Below are 23,204 nucleotides of genomic sequence, written 5' to 3'. Positions count from 1 at the left end.
TCAGTTTCTCCAACTGTAAAAGAGGGTTAATGATACTTACAGAACTCACCATTGCACAATGATTTATGATTCTCTGAAGAGCAGCAAATGAAGTGTTAAGTGTTGTTGTTTATTTTATTTATTAATGGGAGAGCATGGCAGCTCAGAAATGAGGATGAGGTATGTATGTGAGGAAGAGACTAGTAGGGGAGTTGGATGAATTGGGGCATTTTTAAAGGAGGTACCTGTAGCAGGAGGTGGTAAGGCAGCTGAATCAGGGCATTTGTCACTTGTTTTGGTGTCGGGGAGGAGGACTGTAGGAGGTTTAGGCAGCTGAGCTTGGCATTTACAGAGCGACCTTCTTACATCATAGGGAGTGTATTTGTCCACATTATTCTAAAAGCTAAATTATTAGGGTGCCACAGGACCCTCTGTTGCTAAATTATTTGCACACTAAATGTAATTAAGCCCACCTCAGCCAAACCTTTAAAAGATAACTTCCGTTTGGCCTCTTTCCCTCTCCCCTCAATTGTTTTGAACTGTTTCCTCTTTCTCCTCTCCACATGTTGATTTATCCTGTCAAACTCTGTTGTTCTCACCCAGATGCTAAATTCTGCTCCAGCTCTGTGGTCTGCTGTGAGGATTCCTGCATTGATTTCCTGGCCCATGGGGGATCCTCTGCTTCCAGGACACCAGGTATAAAATGTTTTCTTTTACAAAAGAATCTAAACAGTTGTAGACATGTATCCGAAAAGAGAGGTCACTCTGTGTCCTGAATGTTTGAATACAGTGGAACAGTATAAAATGAAGTGTGTACTGCAGTCATTCAAATGTATATAAACAGCTGCCATTTTGTTTTCAGTTCAGATGAAGGATGTTAGTTAAATCACTGTTTTCACTCTTTCCTACAGAGTAATCTAGATTGTTTTGCTCTGTGTATATGGAAAAACATAATTGAACACATCATGTGTTCAAATGAATTTGATTTGGGTTCACATAACGTCTTAGTGTTGGATTTCTCCCAGACAACTTGCTCTCTTTCTCCCACTGTGCTGTCTCAGAGGCTGTTGAGTGACTATACTACTAGTTACTCTCAGACAAGTGAGCTATAACTCCTCAAGGCTTATAGTTTTGAAAAATTGTTGATTTTAAATTTCCTTATGGTCCTGAGATTCCAGCATCTTTTCCTGTGCTCAGATGGTTGGCCTCTCTGCAGCCCCCTTCTTTTTTTTGGGCCAAGGATATCACTTCTGCTCTCCCCTCAGGCAAAATACAACTCTTTGTCCTCTCCTCTTCCCACCAGAGTTTTCTGGAAAGGATGTTCTTTTAAAGAAAACAAACAGATTTTCTATGTGCAGTTGTAAATAGAAACTATTAACATGAGAAGTTAGTTTGTCCCATTTGGCATCCAAAGATATTTTGATTTCAGCAGCATCTTAGATGATTTGTCCCAGGATTGTTCTAATAGAATGTCTAGAATCTGTGGAGCAAGCCATGCACCCTGGAGCTTTTTGGGGTGAGAAGATGGCACGATATTGCTTCCCAGCTGTATAAGGCCACATTCTTCCTTTAAATTCCTACTCATGACTCACACTGCCATGATGCCTGTTAGAAATCAGCTATTTAATGATGGATAGGTAGAGGGGTAGATGAAGACAACTGATTAATTATTAATACAAAATTTAAATGTATATAAAACTTGATCATATCCCATCTCTCCACTCCCACACCCTTTATATGTTTGTTTGTCTCTTTAAATTGTGAGCTTCAAGGCATGGACAGTGGGTACAATTTTCAAAAGTGCCCAAGTTATATTGGTGTTAAATGAGTCCCTTTTTCAAAAGTGACATAGGCATTCAGGAGCCCACTGACTTTCAATGAGACTTAGATTTTTGAAAATGGGATTTAGGCTCTGAATTCATGTAGGCGGGCGCTTTTGAAAGTTTTACCCAATGTCTTAATATGTGTTTAATATCTCTGCGTGCTACTGCAATTGCATTCCTGGGTGTTACTGCAATCTAATTATTAAATAATAATAGTCATAATCTTTAAAAGTGACGCTGATCTTGTTTTTTCTGAATATTGGCCTGTTAAATATTATGAGAGGCACCTACAATAGTGAAATAGTTGGCCCAAGTTACCTTAAAAATGACAGTAAGTAAAAAAAATTATTAATGCTGATTATTTCTGGTAATAACCACAACTTGCTAGGCACTTTACAAATAGAAAAGTAGACATGATCCTTGCCCTGAGGAACTCCCAATCTTAAGACAGACAAAAAGGATGGACAAAGGGAAGAACACAATTATGTTAACAAAATATTTAACGTAAACAGGACTTATTAAATACTCCCCAATTTCTCCTTAAAATTGTCATGGTCAGTCCTCAGGTTTCCCTGTGTCATCACAGCAGAGGTGAACTTTCAAGAGGGACTTGAAAGTGTATATTTTTTCGGTTCTGAACCAGACACTTGGCTTAAATATATCTGATTCACTCAACTTGCAAGGTCCCACAGCCCTGTCAGTCTCAATGTAGACTATGCGGTGGTGTTGTAGCCGTGTCAGTCCCAGGATATTAGAGACAAGGTGGGTGAGGCAGTATCTTTACTGGATCAACTTCTGTAGGTAAGAGAGAGACCAACAGAAGTTGGTTCAATAAAAGATATGACCTCATCCACCTTATCTCTCAATGTAGAATAGGCAGCTTTTCCTAGGCTCATTGTTTTTGATCTTCTGGTAATCTCCTTCAGACCTTATACTTGTTCATGGTACTCATCTCTAATTCAGTGACTTCTCAGCACTGCAAAATACAGAAATGCCATCTTCATATACTTTCTGGTTTCTTTCATGGCTGCCCAAGGTCCCACAGTACTGCCTTTGTCTATAAAGCAGTGAGTACCTGGACGTTGGCCGATGGCTATCTGGGAGTTTATCCATCTGATCCCTTACAAGGCATAGTACAGTTCATAGATCAGGAACTGGATTGCAGATTGATTGCCAAGAGAAGTAGGTTTCCATGGAAGCAGCTTGCAGCAGGAATCCACATGTCTGCTTGCAGGTGACTTTGTACTGGTAAGATCGCTTTCAGCAGACACCCCTAGGCAGTGGATGTTACATAGGCCAATTTTGCAAAGGGTAGTGAACTGTGCAACAACCCTTGGAGGACTAATTGCTTTGTTTGTTGTCAGTGACATTCCGCTTTCGCTACAACACATAATGATTAAGCCTCAATTGACTCAGCTTCAATCAAGGTTAACTCATGGTAAAGTCTAGTCTGCCAAGCACAAGTCAGCATGAATGAAACATAACTGAGAGAGTTTTGTGTTTAGACAGAGCATGTTACAATCATGCTATAGGAAACAACTGATGTTAATTTCCTCAGTGGTGAAAAGGCCTCTGGGGAGGATTTTTAACTCTACCAGGAGATCATGTATACCAGTGGTTTGTCCCTTAATGAACTTACTTGGTGTGTAGGTGTGCAGGGACTTTACCAAGGTATCCTCTATAAACTACCACAATATTTGCTTACTTTATCTTGCAATCATAGAAATGTAGGGATGGAAGGGACCTTCAGAGGCCATCTAGTCCATCCCCTCTGTGCTGAGCAGGATTAAGTATACCTACACCAGGGGTAGGCAACCTATGGCACGGGTGCCGAAGCCGGCACGCGAGCTGATTTTCAGTGGCACTCTCACTGCCCGGATCCTGGCCACCAGTCCGGGGCGGCTCTGCATTTTAATTTAATTTTAAATGAAGCTTCTTAAACATTTTAAAAACCTTATTTACTTTACATACAACAATAGTGTATTTATATATTACAGACCTATAGAAAGAGACCTTCTAAAAACGTTAAAATGTTTTACTGGCATGTGAAACCTTAAATTGGAGTGAATAAATGAAGACTCGGCACACCACTTCTGAAAGGTTGCCGACCCCGACTACACCATCCCTGGTAGGTGTTTATCTAACCTGTTCTTAAAAACCTCCAGTGAGCAGGGATTCCACAACCTCCCTAGATAACATGTTCCAGTGCTTAACAATCCTTATTGTTAGAAAGTTTTTCCTAATAGTCAAACTAAATCTCCTCAAATCTATGTTGCAAATTAACTATGCTTAGAGATGCCAAGTTACCCATGTTAGGGAGGAAACCTGGTAACAGGCAGGGCCTTAACAATGAAAATGAGGGTGATTTACTGTGAGAGTCAGTTACTTAACTTAATGACTAGCAAGCCAGCTGCGCAGATACCAAAGAACAACAGGCAAAAGATGCGACTCACAGGCCACAGTGAGTCATTAAAATTTCTGGGTCTCTACGGCTGTGTCTACACTATATTTTTAAGTTGTATTTTACAACTGTTGTCTCACAGCTCAAATTTCACAATGAAGGTTGAATAAACTAAGTTAAAATAGAAGTTGAATTTGTCCTGTCCACAACAGCAGGACATCTGCTGGAGTACTGCAGAGTACTGCGGAAAGAGGTCTGGGGGTCATAGTGGACCATAAGCTAAATATGAGTCAACGGTGTAATACTGTTGCAAAAGAAAGTGAACATAATTCTGGGATGTATTAGCAGGAGTGTTCTACGCAAGACACGAGAAGTAATTCTTCTGCTCTACTCCGTGCTGATTAGGCCTCAACTGGAGTATTGTGTCCAGTTCTGGGTGCCACATTTCAGGAAAGATGTGGACAAATTGGAGAAAGTCCAGAGAAGAGCAACAAAAATGATTAAAGGTCTAGAAAACATGACCTATGAGGGAAGATTGAAAAAATTGGGTTTGTTGAGTCCAGAAAAGAGAGGACTGAGAGGGGACATAAGTTTCAAGTACATAAAAGGTTGTTACAAAGAGGAGGGAGAAAAATTGTAGTTCTTAACCTCTGAGGATAGGACAAGAAGCAATGGGCTTAAATTGCAGCAAGGGAGGTTCAGGTTGGACATTAGGAAAAATGTCCTAACTGTCAGGGTGGTTAAGCACTGGAATAAATTGTCTAGGGAGGTTGTGGAATCTCCATCATTGGAGATTTTTAAGAGCAGGTTAGACAAATGCCTGTCAGGGATGGTTTAGATAATACTTAGTCCTGCCTTGAGTGCAGGGGACTTGACTAGATGACCTCTCGAGGTCCCTTCCAGTTCTATGATTCTGTGATTCTATTACTTAAGTTTAACACCACATGAGGATGGAGTCATGTTGGACGCCCAAATATGGCAGACAAAACTACTGTTGTCACAGCCTAATTACATAGAGTTGCAAGTAAGGCAATTATTGTGGCAGAAACTCCTAGGCCTTGGCTACACTGGCAATTCACAGCGCTGCACTTGCTGCGCTCAGGGGTGTGAAAAAACACCCCCCCCTGAGCGCAGCGAGTGCAGCGCTGTAAAGCGCCAGTGTAATCAGCGCCTGCAGCGCTGCACGCTCCCTCGCAGCGCTGCAAGCTATTCCCCTCGGAGAGGTGGAGTACTTGCAGCGCTGCGAGAGCTCTCTCGCAGCGCTGGCGGCGCGACTACACTCGCGCTTCACAGCGCTGCCGCGGCAGCGCTGTGAATCTGCGAGTGTAGCCAAGGCCTTAGACAATGAGAGGAACAAAGGTCAACCTGGGAAGTAGAGAGCCAAACATGTGGTCAGACCAGAAAACAGGTCTTGGAAGGGCATTCAGAACATTGTAGGACTCAGTAGGACTCGTATCTACACTGGCTAAGGATCTGGCCCACTTATGAGTGCGCATATAGTCTCACTGAAGTCAGAGTGTGAGGGGTTCACAATTGGACCCTACATCAATATTACTCAGTAATGTGTTCTCTTATTTGTTTTAAAATATCTGATTGAACGCAGAGGTTCATATATAATTAGTCATCTGGGTGCGTTGTTAATGGACAAAACTACTGTAAAGAGTACTCCCACTGTGTGTCCCTTTTCTGCCTATCCTGTCCTGCTGGAATTACACTCCCAGATGAGGAACAGTTTTAAAACTGGAGTTTTATTAGACTTAGTATATCAAAAAAGAAACAAATATGGCTTGCACAAGCCCCATTGCTACTCAGTCCTTTTAGTGTCACACAATTCTGTTGCTGCAACCCCTTTGACTTCCTCAGCAGACCTTCAATCCTTAAAGGGAAAAGGCACAAATAAATCTAATTCTGACATTCCCTTAGGAGTGCTACACTGGTGTGCATGTGCATTGTGTTGAAGGAGCTTAACTGAGTGAAGTGACTAATTGCAGTGAGAAGCACCAATTTCTTGAGCTAGACTTTATTTAAATTACCTAAGTTACCCTGATGTTTTTTTTACAGTTGCAACACTAATGCAAATTCACAGTGAAGATGTGCTGTACAAATGCGACTTACCCGGTTTTTACCCAGAGGATGGGGGAAGGGGCAGAACATACATACTGTTTGAAATCAAAGTAAATCTCCTCGGTTCAAGATTTGTTTTAACTTTTGCAGATCATCTGTGCTGGGAGTTTGCTCCGATGTAACTACACCAGTGCAAAAATACCTAAAGTGCATAAATAGATAAATCCTTAGTGCTAATTCCTCCTGCTGGCTATGCCCTCCTTTGGCTCTAGTGTAAGTGTCCCTTCTAGCAGCCCCTAACTGTTAAGTGAGCTCTTCCTCCATATCTCACCTGATTCCATATCCACCCTCTTGTGAGTGCATTGTATTCTGAAGCCTTCAGAACTCTCCCTTCCATTCAAGAGGCTTTGCTGCCACTCTTAACGTGTTACTTCTTCAATAACTCCACTGTGATATCTGCAGTATTGCCAACTTCAAGCATTAAAAAATCGTGAATGAGACCCCCTTCCCCAAACCTCATGATGTTTAAGCCAATAATAAATGTTGGGTACTTTTTATTTGTCTTCTGGTTTCTGAGCCTTCAGGATGCACTTTGTTCATGTTTCTAAGCTTGTCTGTGCAATCATGAGGGCCAGGGTTTTAAGAAAAACGCCAAATATTGCAAGACTTGTGTAACCCTTCTGCCAGAGTTGGCAGCAACAAGGGCCGGGTTCAGTATCTAGGGGTTCCTTTTCAACAATACAATGCAAAAATGTCTCGACCCCCAACCCAGTGCCCTGGGATGATTACACACCACCCCCTAGGCGCCTCTAAGAGGCAATACTTCCCCTCACTCAAGCACAGAGTCTGAGTGTAGCAATACAATAAAAGGAGAGAAGTAACCTGGCATTAATTTGGCAAAACACTGCAAACAGGGTTCATAAACATAAATCATGAGCAAAAGACCCACCTCCAAGTATGTTGGGCAGTGTCCTTTTCCCCTCAGGTTCTTAAGTCCAGCAACCCAAAAGTCCCTTTATCGTGCCTGTCCCTTCTCTGCGCCCCTCTCACAGTTGCTGCCCTTGGTCAGTGCAGACCCAGAGTTCAGAGGTGCATCTGCAGAGTTCACCTCCCACTCTGGGTGGAGCCGCTGCCCAGGCACTCGCTCGCCACTCCTCTCTGCCAGCCGTGCCTCTCTGTGGGGCTCTGCTCTGGCCCTCTCCACCAGCCGCCCTGCTGGCTGCTCACTGCGCCTCTCCACTGGGCTGTGCTCCAATTCTCTCCACCAGCCACCCAATCACCAAGATGTCTTCAGGGCCTACCACTTAACACAGCTCTCAGTGATTTCAGCTGTTAGTGGGGATCCTCACTGCTGGTGCACCCTGGGCAGTCTCATGCATCAGAGAGACTGCCTCAAAGCAGGTCTAATACTTAGACCTGGGTATCAGTGATTTCAGCTTTGCAGTGTGTAACAAGACTCTCAATTGAGTCTAAACTAGCTCTTTTATTACACAGTGGAGAGAAGAAGGGTCAAATAGTGTGTACAAGCAGGGCCCACACCAGCAGGTACAAGTACCGTCCCCACCCTCAAGTCACTGGGCTTTGGAATCCATGTCCCCTGTCTAGCGAGTGCTGTTTAGTTGAGTGTGAGTCTCTCCATGGGGGTATGCCAGGTACAGTTCTGCTGCCCTCGATTCACACAACAAGGATAACAGCCCTTTATTATTCCTGCCCCAATAACAAGGAGACTGGGGATCCAACACCAGCCAAAAGTGATTATTTGGGCAAGCAATCCCATCATGCTGAGCACCTAGGCAGGGTGGGTGTGCCCATGCAAACGAGATCAGGTCCTGAGGCCCTCTTCCACAGCTCATCACTAGATGTCAGGGGAGAGCTCATTCAGACTCTGCTTACACTTGCATTAAAATTGTGAGTTGGCAACACTGATTTGAGAAGTGTCCCTATGGGTGCTCCACTGTAGCTGTATCTGTATCTCTCTGCCTCAGATTGGAGATTTTAGGTAGCAATGTGCATTTGGCCTGCACATGTGCTCTCCCTGTCTTGTGCTCTACCTCGAGGTTATCTAGCGTTGTGTGGGCAAACCACCGTCAGTTCCTTCTCAACTGCTTTTGGCCTAAAAAAGAGCGCATAGCAGAATCTGAGGAATGATTTATTTATAACTTCATTTCTAGTTGATAGGGTAGCTAGTAGTTTCCATTAGTTAGATTAATACTATCCCCTTTCCTTTTCTTTTCTTCTTGGAACAAAGAAGGGGGAGGCTATGTTTCAAAAACAGTTATCTTTCTGTCCTTGGTTGATTTTCGCTATCTCTTCTCCCTTGGGGAAACAAAACCTGAAAAGGGGCATGCCCGGCTCTGCTGTGTTTAAATGCTGTCTCTGCTGCAGAGAAGCTATTCCAGTCAGCGACAGCCATTCATACTTCATTCATTGCCTAGGAGACTCACACATACCACAGAAGTGTACTTTCTGCCTGAAATTAAAATCAAAGACAAGAAAAAAACGTGAACTGAAGTTCAGACTCCTCGTATTAGAAAGTTCAGTTAGACCAGCCTCCGACTCTGGACCTGGGACCCCCTGGAGCAACAGTCCCCAACATGACTGTCAACGTCCTTGGGACGTCATACTCAGGTGGATTCAAAGAGGAAACATTGTGATTCCTCTCTGAAAACTTCAAAAAAGGGGGCTACAAGTCCCCAAATTCAAGAACTGAGCGGGGAAAAAAAGATCCCCGGCAACATCATCCACCTCGGTACCGACCAAATTGCAACAGGGTGCCCATGAGGCTTCAGGCTTCTCAGGTACTGGTACCACCAGTACCTAAAGACCTGAAGGGCACAGGCTCAGGGTCATTGGTACCATCAGAGGAAAGGAGCGATAGAGATCGCACTAACTCCTCTAAAACAGTACTGCTGTAGACAAGGAGAGCCTCGGTACCACGCACTTTCACCACACAAAAGACTAGAGTACCATCATCTGTCCAATCATTGGACCACAGTAGAATGCAGGTACTGTGGACTCCCTCAGCACTGAAGAGTTCCTCTCAGCAGACTTTATCGATACACTCAGTATTTACAAATTTTTTCAGAGATAAGGTTACACTGAGACCACACCCCAAGTTCCTCCCCAAAATATCTTCTGCCTTCTGCATAAACCAACTTATACCCCTCCCAACCTTCTTCCCCAAGCTACTCTGGGACAAGAGAGAGGCAGTATTATTACACATACTTGATGTCCAGAGAGCACACTGGCATTCTATTTGGCTAGAACTAAATCAGAAAATCTCCTAGACTATTCCTTTTTATTGCAGAGAGATTTAAAGGGTCCTCAATCTCTATACAGAGACTCTCTAGATGGCTATCGAACTGCATTACCTATTGCTATCATACCTGCAATCTCCAACTACATCTAGAGTTTGAACTCATTCCACGAGATCTGTTTCCACTTCTGTAGCCTTCGTCAAAAACATTCCCATCACAGACATAGGCAGAGCAGCAACTTGGGCATCTGCTCATACTTTTTGTTGACCATTATACAATCACCCATGTCTCAGCATCTGATGCCATGTTTATCTCCACCATATTATCATCAATATTAGACTCTACTCCGAAGCCCCACCCTTCTCTCAGGGGTACCACTGTAGAGTCGCCTACAGTGGAGCACTCTTAGGGACACTACTCAAAGAAGAAGAAATAGTTACTCACCTTGTGCAGTAACTGGTTCTTTGAGATGTGTGTCCCTATGGGTGCTCCACTACCTACCCTTCTCCCCTCTACTTCGGCATTCTTAACAATGGGCTCTGAGATAGAGAAGGAACTGAGGGCAGTTGATCTGCACAGTGCTAGATAGCCTGAAGGCAGAGCATGAGACAGGGAGAGCGCATGTGCGGGTCGAATGGACACTGCTACTTAAAATCTCCAATCTGAGATGCAGAGACATGGATATACCTACAGTGGAGCACCCATAGGTGGCCACATCTCGAAGGGCCACAGTTACTGCACAAGGTGAGTAACCCCCTTCTTCTAACTTTACCAAATCAGAAACTGCTGCTGGGTAAAGAGAGAAACTGGTGCTAGGCAGAGTAGGACTAGTAACCTTCACCTGAGTCACAATCACAACAGGAGCTGGAGACCTGCTCTCCTCAGGCCAGGAGTCATTTCTGCACATGTAAAGATCCGCAAAGGTCACTCAGCGGGCATCTTGATTGACAGCCCCTAGGCTGAACTCACTCTACTGGCCCTATGCTGTTAGCGCAGCCTTTGCCTCTGACCAATGTGCCAGCAACTCCTGTGTAGATGCAGTTAAGAGTCTTTTGACAGTATAGCTTATGCCATCAAAGGAGATGATTTAACTGTATCAGCAAAATAACTCCTTTTGCTGGTATAAACTGCATCTCCACTAGGGAGCTATGCCAATATATCTATACCAATATAGCTGTATCAGCAATGCCTTTGTAGTGTAGACTAGCTCTGAGATGTCAAAGACAGACTTGGGCTAAACTCACTTTTCTAAGAAGTAAGGAAAAAATAGAAGTTATGGGATGCTCTGGGATTTACTTGAAAATCTGACTGCAGTCTCATATCTATCAAAGGAAATACTTTTATAAAAAATATTGTCTTCCAGCATAGCTATTGAAAGTGAAGTTCAAAAGTTCACTTAGTTCAGAGCCTTTAATCATAGACCACAAAGTACATAAGTCCTATCAGCTGACTGTTGCCCCTGAGAAAAATGACTTTACAAGTCAAAACAAATACCAGTGCGTCTCTTACAAACAAAATTATATACAAAGTTCAGTGTTTGAATTCATTTCAAACCATGTCCACAATGCAGCTTTGAATCATGCTATCCACAATATGTTTAAATTAGGGGTGTCGATTAACCACAGTTAATTCATGTGATTAACTCAAAAAAAAATCATGATTAAAAAAATTAGTTTTAATTGCACTGTTAAACAATAGAATACCAACTGAAATTTATTAAATATTTTGGATGTTTTTCTACATTTTCAAATATATTGATTTCAATTACAACACAGAATACAAAATGTACAGTACTCACTTTATATTATTTTATTACAAATATTTGCACTGTAAAAATGATAAAGGAAATATTTTTCAATTCACCTCATACAAGTACCATAGAGCAATCTGTTTATTGTGAAAGTGCAACTTACAAATGTAGATTTCTTTTTGTTACACAACTGCACTCAAAAACGAAGCAATGTAAAACTTTAGAGCCTACAAGTCCACTCAGTCCTACTTCTTGTTCAGCCAATCGCTAAGACAAGCAAGTTTGTTTACATTTGTGGGGTGTGATGCTGCCAGCTTCTTATTTACAATGTCACCTGAAAGTGAGAACAGGCATTTGCATGGCACTTTTGTAGCCAGCATTGCAAGGTATTTACATGCCAGATCTGCTAAACATTTGTATGCCCCTTCATGCTTTAGCCACCATTTCAGAGGACATGCTTCCAAGCTGATGATGCTCATTAAAAAATAATGCATTAATAAAATTTGTGACTGAACTCATTGGGGGAGAATTGTATGTCTCCTGCTCTGTGTTTTACCCACATTCTGCCATAAATTTCATGTGATAGCAGTCTCAGATGATGACCCAGCATGTAGTTCGTTTTAAGAACACACTCACTGCAGATTTGACAAAACACAAAGAAGGTACCAATGTGAAATTTCTAAAGATAGCTACAGCACTTGACCCAAGATTTAAGAATCTGAAGTGCCTTCCAAAATCTGATAGGGATGGGGTGTGGAGTATGTCTTAAAAGAGCAATACTCCAATGCAGAAACAGAAACCGAACCACAAAAAAGAAAATCAACCTCTGCTGGTGGCATCTGACTCAGATGATGAAAATGAACATGCTTTGGTCTGCACTGCTTTGGATCGTTATTGAGCAGAACCCATCATCAGCATGGACGCATGTCCTCTGGAATGGTGGTTGAAGCATGAAGGAACTTATGAATCTTTAACGCATCTGGCATGTAAATATCTTGCAATGCCGGCTACAACAGTGCCATGCAAATGCCTGTTCTCACTTTTAGGTGACGTGGTAAACAAGAAGCTGGCAGCATTATCTCCTGCAAATGTAAACAAACTTGTTTGAGAAATTGGCTGAACAAGTAGGACTGAGTGGACTTGTAGGCTCTAACGTTTTACATTGTTTTATTTTGAATGCAGTTATTTTTTGTACATAATTCTACACTTGTAAGTTCAACTTTCATGATAAAGAGATTTCACTACAGTACTTGTATTAAGTGAATTGAAAAATACTATTTTATTTTTACAGTGCAAATATTTTAAATAAAAAATAACTATAAAGTGAGCACTGTACACTTTGTATTCTGTGTTGCAATTGAAATCAATATATTTGAAAATGTGGACAACATCCAAAAATATTTATATAAATAGTATTCTATTATTGTTTAACAGCACGATTAATCACAATTAATTTTTTTAATCGCTTGTCAGCCCTAGTTTAAATGTTTTCTAACATGCTATATCATGGTTTTCCTTTCTTCTGTGGACAAGGAGTTTTCTTAAAACACTATCTTAGCCAAACCACAACAGTAAGTCCATGCATGAAAAAAAATACTTTATTAAGGAACTTTTGTTCTTCAAATGTATTGTCTCTGCAGATCCACAGAGTATTAATGTATAAAGCAAGTCAGAAAATTGAATTTGCATTCTGTGGGAAATTCCAACATTTTTCAATCCAAATCAAAACATAAACATGAAATTTCCTGTGGAACACGAATTCCCAAATATTTCAGTTCAGACCATCAAAATGTTTTGTTTTGATAATGTCAAATCTTTATAAAATATTAAATCAGACATTAAAATATTCATTTTATTATATATTTGTATGTGAGTTTAAACTAAATCAAAATGATAGTCAAAAGGAAATGTTCAATATTATCAAAATGAAACAAGAATGCTGAAGTTTTTCATTTTGACTTTTTTCCCATGAAAAGTTCTGTCAAAATTAAAACATTCCTGTGAAACATTTAGATTTCAATTAAGCTGCATTTTCTGATGAAAAACTGTTTCATCGAAAATTTTTCAATGATTACTAATTATGTGCTAGGGCATGTGATGACATAACCTGAAATGGGTTCTTTTCAAAGCAGTTGAGTGGGTGAGTGCATGCTGCTCGGTTCCAGCTTTCTAGAATCAAGGACATAAAGGCCCCCTTACATTCAACTTTACCTCGGTTCCTCTCTAACTTAGGCAAATCCAGTAAATCTCTTAAGTACAGGGCAGTAGAAGGGGCTAGTGCACATCTGTGGACGTAATACATTTAGTCAACAGAAGTTACTTGGGTAACTTGTTCTTCTTTGAGTGATAGTCCCTATATGTATTCCAAATATGGGTGCAATTGCGTGCCATGTGCTGGAGCTGAAAGTTTTCAGCAACAGTGTCTGTTGACCCACACACGTCGTATGTTGCCTCCAGGCAAGGTTATAAGATGCTGTGCGGAGCGACTCACCATCAGTTCCCTCTTACCGCCACATAGTTGGAGTCCGAACCCTCTTTTCCCCATGCTCGTAGTTTCTACTAGGACAACTGTCCATTGTATATAGTTAGCTCGTTTGTTTTTTTCTTAATTGTGGACAGTGTGTGTAGTTAGTTGCCATGCTCGGGGCCCACCCCAGCTTCGTCAGGGTCTATGCACTGTGTTCCGGGGTTTAAGAACTGCGCCTCATGCCCTCGCTCGTTCTCCATGAGCGACGAGCACCACAGTTGCTTATACTGCCTGGGAGACGTGCATTTTGCTGTGCGCTGCAACATCTGTAAGTCCGTTCCCCTTGCTCCCTACAATGCACTTCGACCTGCCATATACACCCTCACCGCTGCTCTCTGCTCCACAGCCTTCTACAATGGCAGATGCACCATTCTTCCTGGGTCGGAGACCGCACCCAATGGTTGCGGGACCACCCGCAGTGATGGCTGCGCCGCTACCGAAGGTCTCTTTGGACTCCAAGGCCTTTTCAGCAAGGAACCATAATTCTCCCCAGTGTTCAGGTGTAGCTCGGACGCCCAGGCACAACCTCCGCACCAGGCAGGGTACGCTCCGGCCCTGTTGCATTGGTATGCGTATCCTTGGGGACCGCAGTATTTCCAGGACCTGACCCATGGGCACACTGGCCGCCTGGGACCCATACCACTACCCATATCCACCTTTGCAGGCCTCACCCCTTCCATATGGGCCTGTGACATTATCTGATTAGAGTATGACCATGCAAATCATTGTTGCTACCACTGTTATATAATTGCAACAAATCTTATACAAAGTGTGACACATGGCCAGAAAGGGTTAAGCAGCTTGCAAGCTAATTGACCCAAATTCAACCCTTAGAGACATTTTGGTAGATGTTTGTGTTTTTAAGTAATCAAACAATTCCTGTCTATGCTGTATTCTGCTAATTCAGAGATCAAAAGGACATCTTAACATTTAAATGAACTGTAAACATAGTAATATCACTGTATTCATCTCTCTTTGAAATGTATAGCAAATCACCTGCGAATGGTGGAAAAACAGGCAATTGCCTTATGTTAATCTGTGTAGCTAATTACCAGTGATGCTTAGGAATAGGTCTACTTCGAAGTCTCCATGATTGCCTATTGTTCGCCTAAGGACTCCAACCTGTCAAGAGAAGGCCTGGAACTGTATAAAAACTCCTTTGGTCCTGATTCTTTTTATCTCAGATCTGCTTGATGCTTCATGCAGGGGAAGCTTAAGTCCTAAGGCTGAGATCTCCAGTCCTGATTGGTTCACTTTGATATGGACAGTGAACTATAACCTATGGACTAATTCTGAAAGAACTCTTTGCAACTACAAAGCTCACCATCTCTACTATGAATCTGATCTCAGACATACTCATATCTGTATGTATATTGATCTTGTCACCAATACTCTTTTATTTTTTAATAAATTTTAGTTTAGTTAATAAGAATTGGCTGTAAGTGTGTATTTGGGTAAGCTCTGAAATATTCATTAACCTGGGAGGTAATGTGTCCAATCCTTTGGGATTGGTAGAACTTTCTTATATGGTGAATAAGATTTTCAGTAATCCTCATCATATTTGACTTGGGTGTCTGGGTGGAGGCCCAAGGCTGGGTTACTTTAAGGGAACTGTGTTTTGGCTTCTGGGTAACCAGTAAGGTATTATAGAAGCTGTTTTGTGCTGGTTTGGCAAATCTAAGTATTGGAATATCCACCAGCTTTGGGGATTTTCTGCCCCATTCTTTGCAGTTCACCCTAACTGAGTGACCTCAGCATGGCTCTCCCAGAACCATGGAGCTTGGACCCAGAGGCAGAGATGGAGCGAGAGCCGGTAACACCTGTCCCTTGTGGTCCCGACAGCGGCCTCCTCCTCTCCAGACAAAGCACTGATTTTCCCCAACCCTCTCGCCTCCTGATGATCACTGCCAATACCAGCAGCTGCTGCAGAGGGTGGCCCTGGGTTTTGGCATCTCCTTGGAAGAAGTCCAGGACCAACACCATCAGCTGCTGGACATCCTCCAGCCTAGCGTACCATCCTGCATTGCATTGCCCATAAACAACGCCATCCTTCAACCTGCATGGGTGATCTGGCATGTACCAGCATCCTGCAACCCCACGCCTAAGAGGGTAGAATGCAGATATTTTGTGCCATCCAAAGGGGCTGATTTCCCTTTTTCCCCACCCCTGCTTCCCTGGTGGTGGACATGGTGACTGAACGGGCGAGGCAGCACTCACACATCTCCACTCCTCTGGATAGGGCGGCAAAGCACCTAGACCTCCTGGGATGCAAAATTTACTCCTCCATGCCCCTGCAGTTCCGCATATCCAACTATCTGGCTCTGTTAGTGAAGTATGATTTTAATAACTATGCCAAGCTAGTGGAATTCTTGGAGGATCTACGCAGGACAAACAACAACATTTCCAGGCCCTGGTGGAGGAAGGTCACTTGACGGCCATGGTTAGTCTCCAAGCGGCGGTGGATGCGGCGAACACATCCTCCCGCTCCCTGGCCACTGGCGTCATCATGCGATGAGAGGCCTGGCTGCAATCCTCCGGCTTCCCCAGGGAGGTTCAGACCATCATCCAGGACTTCCCCCTTGACAAAGACAAGTTGTTCTTGGCGAAGACAGATGAGTCTCACCACTCCCTGAAGGACTCGAGAGCAACTCTCCAGTCTCTCGGGATTTACACCCCGGTGCAAGCAACAGAAGCCACCCTTCCGGCTGCACCCCTACGCACTGTACCAGCCCATGTACACACGGTATCAGGAGCCTGCCCAACGGGACCCCAGATCACAGCCTCCATGACCGTCAGCCTCCACTATCTTCTCTGACATACCAAAGCATCAACTAAAGGCCCAGTTTTGACACACCTGTTGAGAGCTGTGAACCCCCTGTCACCATTTCTGGCCCCTGTTACCACCTCTGGGGGTTGTTTTGCCCTATTCGCCCACCACTGGGGCAAGTTCACCATGGATCATTGGGTATTAGAGATCGTAAAACATGGCTACTCTATTGAGTTCCTTCCCTTCCCTTCCCACTGGGCCCACCCCGTGGGTGCTTCCTGTGTGTGTCTCTCATCGCAACCTCCTATAATACAAGGCAGATGCCCTCCTAATGAAGGGTGTGATTGAACCCATGCCCACTCTCTTTGTCAGCAAGAGCTTCTATTTCCCATACTTTCTCATCCCGAAGAAGGGAGGAAGTCTCTGCCCTATCCTCAATCTCTGCCTACTCAACACCTTCATCAGAAAGACCAAGTTCCTTATGGTGAGGCTCACATCAATCATCCCCTCCCTTCTCCAAGGGGCATGGTTCTCCGCTCTCAACATGAAGGATGCATATTTCTATATTGATATGCATTCGGCCTACCGCAAGTTTCTTCACTTCTATGTGGGTGACAACCACTACCAGTTCAGAATTCTCCCCTTCAGCATCACCATGGCCCCAAGAGTCTTCACCAAGGTCTTTGTGGTCGTCGCAGCCCAACTACAATGACTAGGGTACTCAGTGTTCCCTTACTTAGACAACTGGCTCATGGTGGCACCAACCCTCGCCAAAACGTCCGCCATCCTCAGTCTCCACTCACTCGTTGCCTCTGTAGGTATCTCTGTCAACGAGGAGAAATCTGTGCTTGTCCTGACACAGACAATCCATTTCATCAGGGCACAGCTCAAGCCTTCCTCTTAGCAGATTATTTCACCGCCCTGATGGCCCTCTTAGTGACCCTACACCGCAACCCCCACACCACACTGCTTCGCTGCCACATGCCCGCCTGCACAAGCGCTGTCTACAACTGTGGTTCCTGTTAGTTTGCAAGCTCCACATCAACCACCTGGACACTGCCCAGACTGTCCTGAGGCTGGTCCGCACCTCCCTCACCTGGTGGACCAATCCTGCCAAGATGCTGCGAGGCACTCCATTCGCCACTCCCGTCCCCACAGTCACCTTTACCACGGACGCCTCCCTTGTTTGTTGAAGTGCCCACCTAGACGGCCATGCCGCACAAGGGGATTGGACTCATCGCAAGGCGCTGCATCCGAGGGTGCTAAAGGAGTTGGCGGATGTGATTGCAGAGCCATTGGCCATTATCTTTGAAAACTCATGGCGATCGGGGGAGGTCCCGGATGACTGGAAAAAGGCTAATGTAGTGCCCATCTTTAAAAAAGGGAAGGAGGAGGATCCGGGGAACTACAGGCCAGTCAGCCTCACCTCAGTCCCTGGAAAAATCATGGAGCAGGTCCTCAAGGAATCAATTCTGAAGCACTTAGAGGAGAGGAAAGTGATCAGGAACAGTCAGCATGGATTCACCAAGGGCAAGTCGTGCCTGACTAACCTAATTGCCTTCTATGACGAGATAACTGGGTCTGTGGATGAGGGGAAAGCAGTGGACGTGTTATTCCTTGACTTTAGCAAAGCTTTTGATGCAGTCTCCCACAGTATTCTTGCCAGCAATTAAAGAAGTATGGGCTGGATGAATGGACTATAAGGTGGATAGAAAGCTGGCTAGATCGTCGGGCTCAACGGGTAGTGATCAACGGCTCCATGTCTAGTTGGCAGCCGGTTTCAAATGGAGTGCCCCAGGGGTCGGTCCTGGGGCCGGTTTTGTTCAATATCTTCATTAATGATCTGGAGGATGGCGTGGACTGCACTCTCAGCAAGTTTGCAGATGACACTAAACTGGGAGGCATGGTAGATACGCTGGAGGGTAGGGACAGGATACAGAGGGACCTAGACAAATTAGAGAATTGGGCCAAAAGAAACCTGATGAGGTTCAACAAGGACAAGTGCGGAGTCCTGCACTTAGGACGGAAGAATCCCATGCACTGTTACAGACTAGGGACCGAATGGCTAGGAAGCAGTTCTGCAGAAAAGGACCTAGGGGTTACAGTGGACGAGAAGCTGGATATGAGTCAACAGTGTGCCCTTGTTGCCAAGAAGGCTAACGGCATTCTGGTCTGTATAAGTAGGGGCATTGCCAGCAGATTGAGTGACGTGATCATTCCCCTCAATTCGACATTGGTGAGGCCTCATCTGGAGTACTGTGTCCAGTTTGGGGCCCCACACTACAAGAAGGATGTGGAAAAATTGGAAAGAGTCCAGCGGAGGGCAACAAAAATGATTAGGGGGCTGGAGCACGTGACTTATGAGGAGAGGCTGAGGGAACTGGGATTGTTTAATCTGCAGAAGAGAAGAATGAGGGGGGATTTGATAGCTGCTTTCAACTACCTGAAAGGGGGTTCCAAAGAGGATGGATCTAGACTGTTCTCAGTGGTACCTGATGACAGAACAAGGAGTAATGGTCTCAAGTTGCAGTTGGGGAGGTTTAGGTTGGATATTAGGAAAAACTTTTTCACTAGGAGGGTGGTGAAGCACTGGAATGGGTTACCTAGGGAGGTGGTGGAATCTCCTTCCTTAGAGGTTTTTAAAGTCAGGCTTGACAAAGCCCTGGCTGGGATGATTTAGTTGGGAATTGGTCCTGCTTTGAGCAGGGGGTTGGACTAGATGACCTCCTGAGGTCCCTTCCAACTCTGATATTCTATGATTCTATGATTCTATGCATGCATATAAACATCCTAAAGCTGCAGGCAGTCCGGTTAGCCTGCTGTGCATTCTTGCCTGTTGTCCACACCCTACTCATTCAGTTTCTCTCAGACAATACCACCGCAGTGGCATACATAAACAGACAGGGAGGCATCAGGTCCCAGTCACTTTGCACAGAATCCATCTGCCTCTGGAACTGGTGGCTATGCCACAATGTCATACTCCGTGTGGCATATCTCTCAGGGGGGCAGACCTCCCTGGCAGACCTACTCAGCCAGACCTGGTACCTCAATCACAAGTGGGAGCTCCATGACCCTCCTCTCCACTCCAACTGCCATGCTTGGGGCAACCCTCGCTAGGACCATTTTGCCACTTGTGAAAACTGCAAGTTCCCCCTCTACTGCTCCAGGAATGCCAGAGGCCAAGATTCCCAGGGCAATGCTCTTCTCATTCCATGGCAAGGCAGTCTCCTATACACCTTTCCCCCATTCCTCTTCTCCCCCCAAATTCTGTGCAAGATCCACTGCGACTGGGCCACAGTCCTCCTAGTATTCCCGTTCTGGCCCCGACGGTTCCAGATCTACTCAGACTCTCTGCCCACCCCCCAATCCATATCCCTGATCTGCCAGATCTCCTCACCTAGGACCAGGGCAGAGTCTGACGATCCCAGTAGAGGCCCACTTCGACTGATGGCCTGGTTTTTGGATGGGGATCACACGTAGACAATGCCTGTTTGACACCAGTGTGGCACATACTTATGCACAGCAGACAAGCTTCCTCATGGGCATGCTATGCAGTGTAATGGAAGCGCTTCACTTCTGGGCACAACGCCGCTGTCTCCCCCTAAAGGACATCTCTGTTCCCATCATCCTGACTCTTAGAACTTAAGACCTCAGGCCTCGTCCTTAGCTCTCTCTCTGTCCACCTGGCGGCTCTTAGTGCCTTCCTCCTGCTGGTGGATGGATAATTGATGTTTACTCACCTTACGAGCACCCGATTTCTGAAAAGTCGACAAAGAGCTTCCCACTGGTTCTTAAACCTACCCTTTCTTAGGACCTAAATCTTGTGCTCTCTGCCCTCACGAGACCTCCCTTCATGCCCCTGGCCATGTGTGCTCTCTCTCGCTCACTTATCCATGAAGTTCATCTTCCTGTGGCCATCGCTTCCACTCGGCGGGTCAGCAAATTGGCGGCCATGATGGCTGACCCCCGTATTCTGTATTCCATAAGGACAAGGTCTCGTTATGCCTTCGCCCTAAGCTTCTTCCAAAAGTAGTCTCGGAGTTTCACCTCAACCAATCCATCCATCTCCCCATCTTCCACCCTAAACTGCATGCCATTCCCACAGACAGGACCCTGCATTCCGTGGACATCTATCACACACTCACGTTCTACCTAGACATGACCTGCACTTTCCACACCTCTTCATAGCCATTGAGGAAGGGCCTGGCCCTCTCCTCACAGCGCATATCCAAGTAGATCTCTACCTGCATCACGGAGTTCTATGCACAGTCCAATGCCACGCTGCCCCTCAGAATTACGGCCCACTCCACGAAGGTGAAAGCAACAACTTCTGCCTACCAGGCGGACGTCCCCTGGTATGACATCTGCTGAGTGGCAACCTGGCGCTTTGTACACATTTTCACCACCCACTACGCCATTGACTGAGGGGCAGCTGAAGACATGACTGTGGGCTGTGGCGTTCTGGCATCCTCATACCCACCTCCGAGTTGATCACTGCTTTGTACTCACCTGCGTTTGGACTACATATATGGATCACTTCTCGAAGAAGAAGTTACCTACCAGTAACTGGAGGTTCTTCGAGATGTATGGTCCCTATTTATATTCCAATACCCATTCACCATCCCCTCTGCTGCGGACAGCCCTATTAAGTGACAAGAGGGTAACTGAGGGTGCGTCGCCCCACACAGCCTCTTATAAACTCACCTGGAGCACAAGGCAATGTACGACTTGCATGCTGCTGAAAACTTGTGGCTCCGGCACGTGGTGCGCATGTGCATCCGTGTTTGGAATACAAATAGGGACCATACATCTTGAAGAACCTCCAGTTGCAGGTAAGTAACTTCCTCTTCTCCTTCATTATGCTGCCTCCACAGTTCCCCATGGAGAGAGACTAGCTAGTGGTTACAGTTGTGTGGAAGAGGGTTGAGGAAAACTACTAACGGAACATGTCTGAAACATTGTTCTCTTGTTTGGAGAATCCAATCTGTTCTGCACTTGGTATTAAGAGAATAACTCTTTGTAAAGTTATGCATCAAGCTACAACTATAAGCAAATAAATAAGCTTGACATAGATCACAAGGCTTGATCTTTCACCAGTGGAGAACAAGAAGACTGCAATGGTCATGTCATGTACAATGTGCAGAAGAAGGTTACACTTTGATAGAAGGTTTACAGACCTTAGGTAGAAGGAAGTAGAACAAAAGGCTGACCACCACTGTGGTTGAAAGATACAATTTTGAGTGAGTTAAGAAACCTAAATCCTCCTATACTGACTCTTGCCAACGAAAGAAGTCTTGAAAGCAACTGTTCAAGGTGAAAGTCCATTATACGCACTACCACGGCTATAACAGAGCCATGTGAATCTGCTGCTGCTGCTGCTATGAGTTGGACTTGGTTTAATCCTCCCAGCCAGTTGATGTGAGTTGTAGTATGCAGAGAAGGGGAATGTTAAATAAACTGTGAAAAACAGAAATTTAGGATGCCATAGCTTAGATTGGCACATCTTGATCCACTATTTGAGGCCTCAGTCTTTGGGTATGCATACACTGTAATTAAACACCTGCAGTTACCCTGTGTCAGCTGACTTGCAGGGCTTGGATTGTGAGGCTATAGCTGCAGTGTAGATAACCGGCTCAGGTTGGAGCCCGGGCTCTGGCATTCCACAAGGGGAAGGGTCCCAGAGCCCAGGCTCCACCCTGAGTCTGGATTTCTACACTGCAGTTTTATAGCCCCTCAACCTGACCCCCATGAGCCTAAGTCAGCTGACACAGACCAGCTGCAGTGTAGACATACCCTTTGTGGCATGTTACAACAGAGAATGGAGCTAGCTTGGGGAAAGACCCAACAGATAGTGTGTAAACAACCATCACCAGCTGAAGCTTGGAGTATGTCGGAAGAGATGAACACTTTCTCTTATGTTGCTAATGAGATCCTGGCGGGAAACATTTACTGATTAGTTGGACAGTCTTGAAGGTTATCAGAATACGATACAGAACTCTTCTGAATTCCATAACAAAACAGGAACTAAAGTTAACTCAGGTTGTTTTAAACAGTTACATAGACTGCCCCCCTTGGGTAACACACTATTGCTTTCATTTTGCACAGTAAATAAAAAACACTGGCTACGTTTATAACTTAGAACACATTATTTTAAGTGTGGTGTGTTTTTGTTTGTAAGCTGCTTAGTTTTGAGTCTCTGCAGTCAGATTTAGTGTTTTCCTTTGTATTTTCTTTAAGAATATTCCTGGCTATGCTATCACTATGAGTATTTTAAATATGAAAATCTTCTGAGCAGTCGGAGATTTGCTTATGAACATGGGGCCCCTCGGGAGTTCCATGTGGTTGTGTAGAAAACAATGTCCTTGAGTGTTTAGTAATGCGACTGACCAGCGGAATTCCTGAGCTCTATTCATGTCTGCCAGTGATTCACTTTGGAAAGTCACTTGGAGCAAAATTTTCATAGCACTCATAGCATCCACTGACTTCAGTTAGAGTAGTGGAAGCTCAGTACCTCTGAAAATCAGTCCATCGGCATCTCAGTTTGGACAATCCAAAACTAAGGTACCCAGAATTAGTGGGTTCTTTTGAAAATTCTTCCCAAAGCCTGTGTCTCAATTTATCCATTTGTAAATAAAT

At 44.6% G+C, this 23,204-nt stretch overlaps 1 protein-coding gene across 1 annotated transcript in view; it reads left to right on the top strand.

The window, feature by feature from the left end:
• Window positions 1-584: 584 nt before the first annotated feature.
• Window positions 585-23,204, top strand: part of MSANTD1 (Myb/SANT DNA binding domain containing 1) — a 65,401-nt gene continuing 42,781 nt past the window's right edge. The window contains exon 1 of the mRNA XM_065405822.1: window positions 585-675. The gene's annotated coding sequence lies outside the window, so the exon portion shown is untranslated. The remainder of the gene's footprint in view (window positions 676-23,204) is intronic.

Source organism: Emys orbicularis, chromosome 5, assembly GCF_028017835.1.
Source record: "Emys orbicularis isolate rEmyOrb1 chromosome 5, rEmyOrb1.hap1, whole genome shotgun sequence".
Lineage (NCBI taxonomy): Eukaryota > Metazoa > Chordata > Testudines > Emydidae > Emys > Emys orbicularis.
This window is presented reverse-complemented; position numbering and strand designations above follow the sequence as displayed.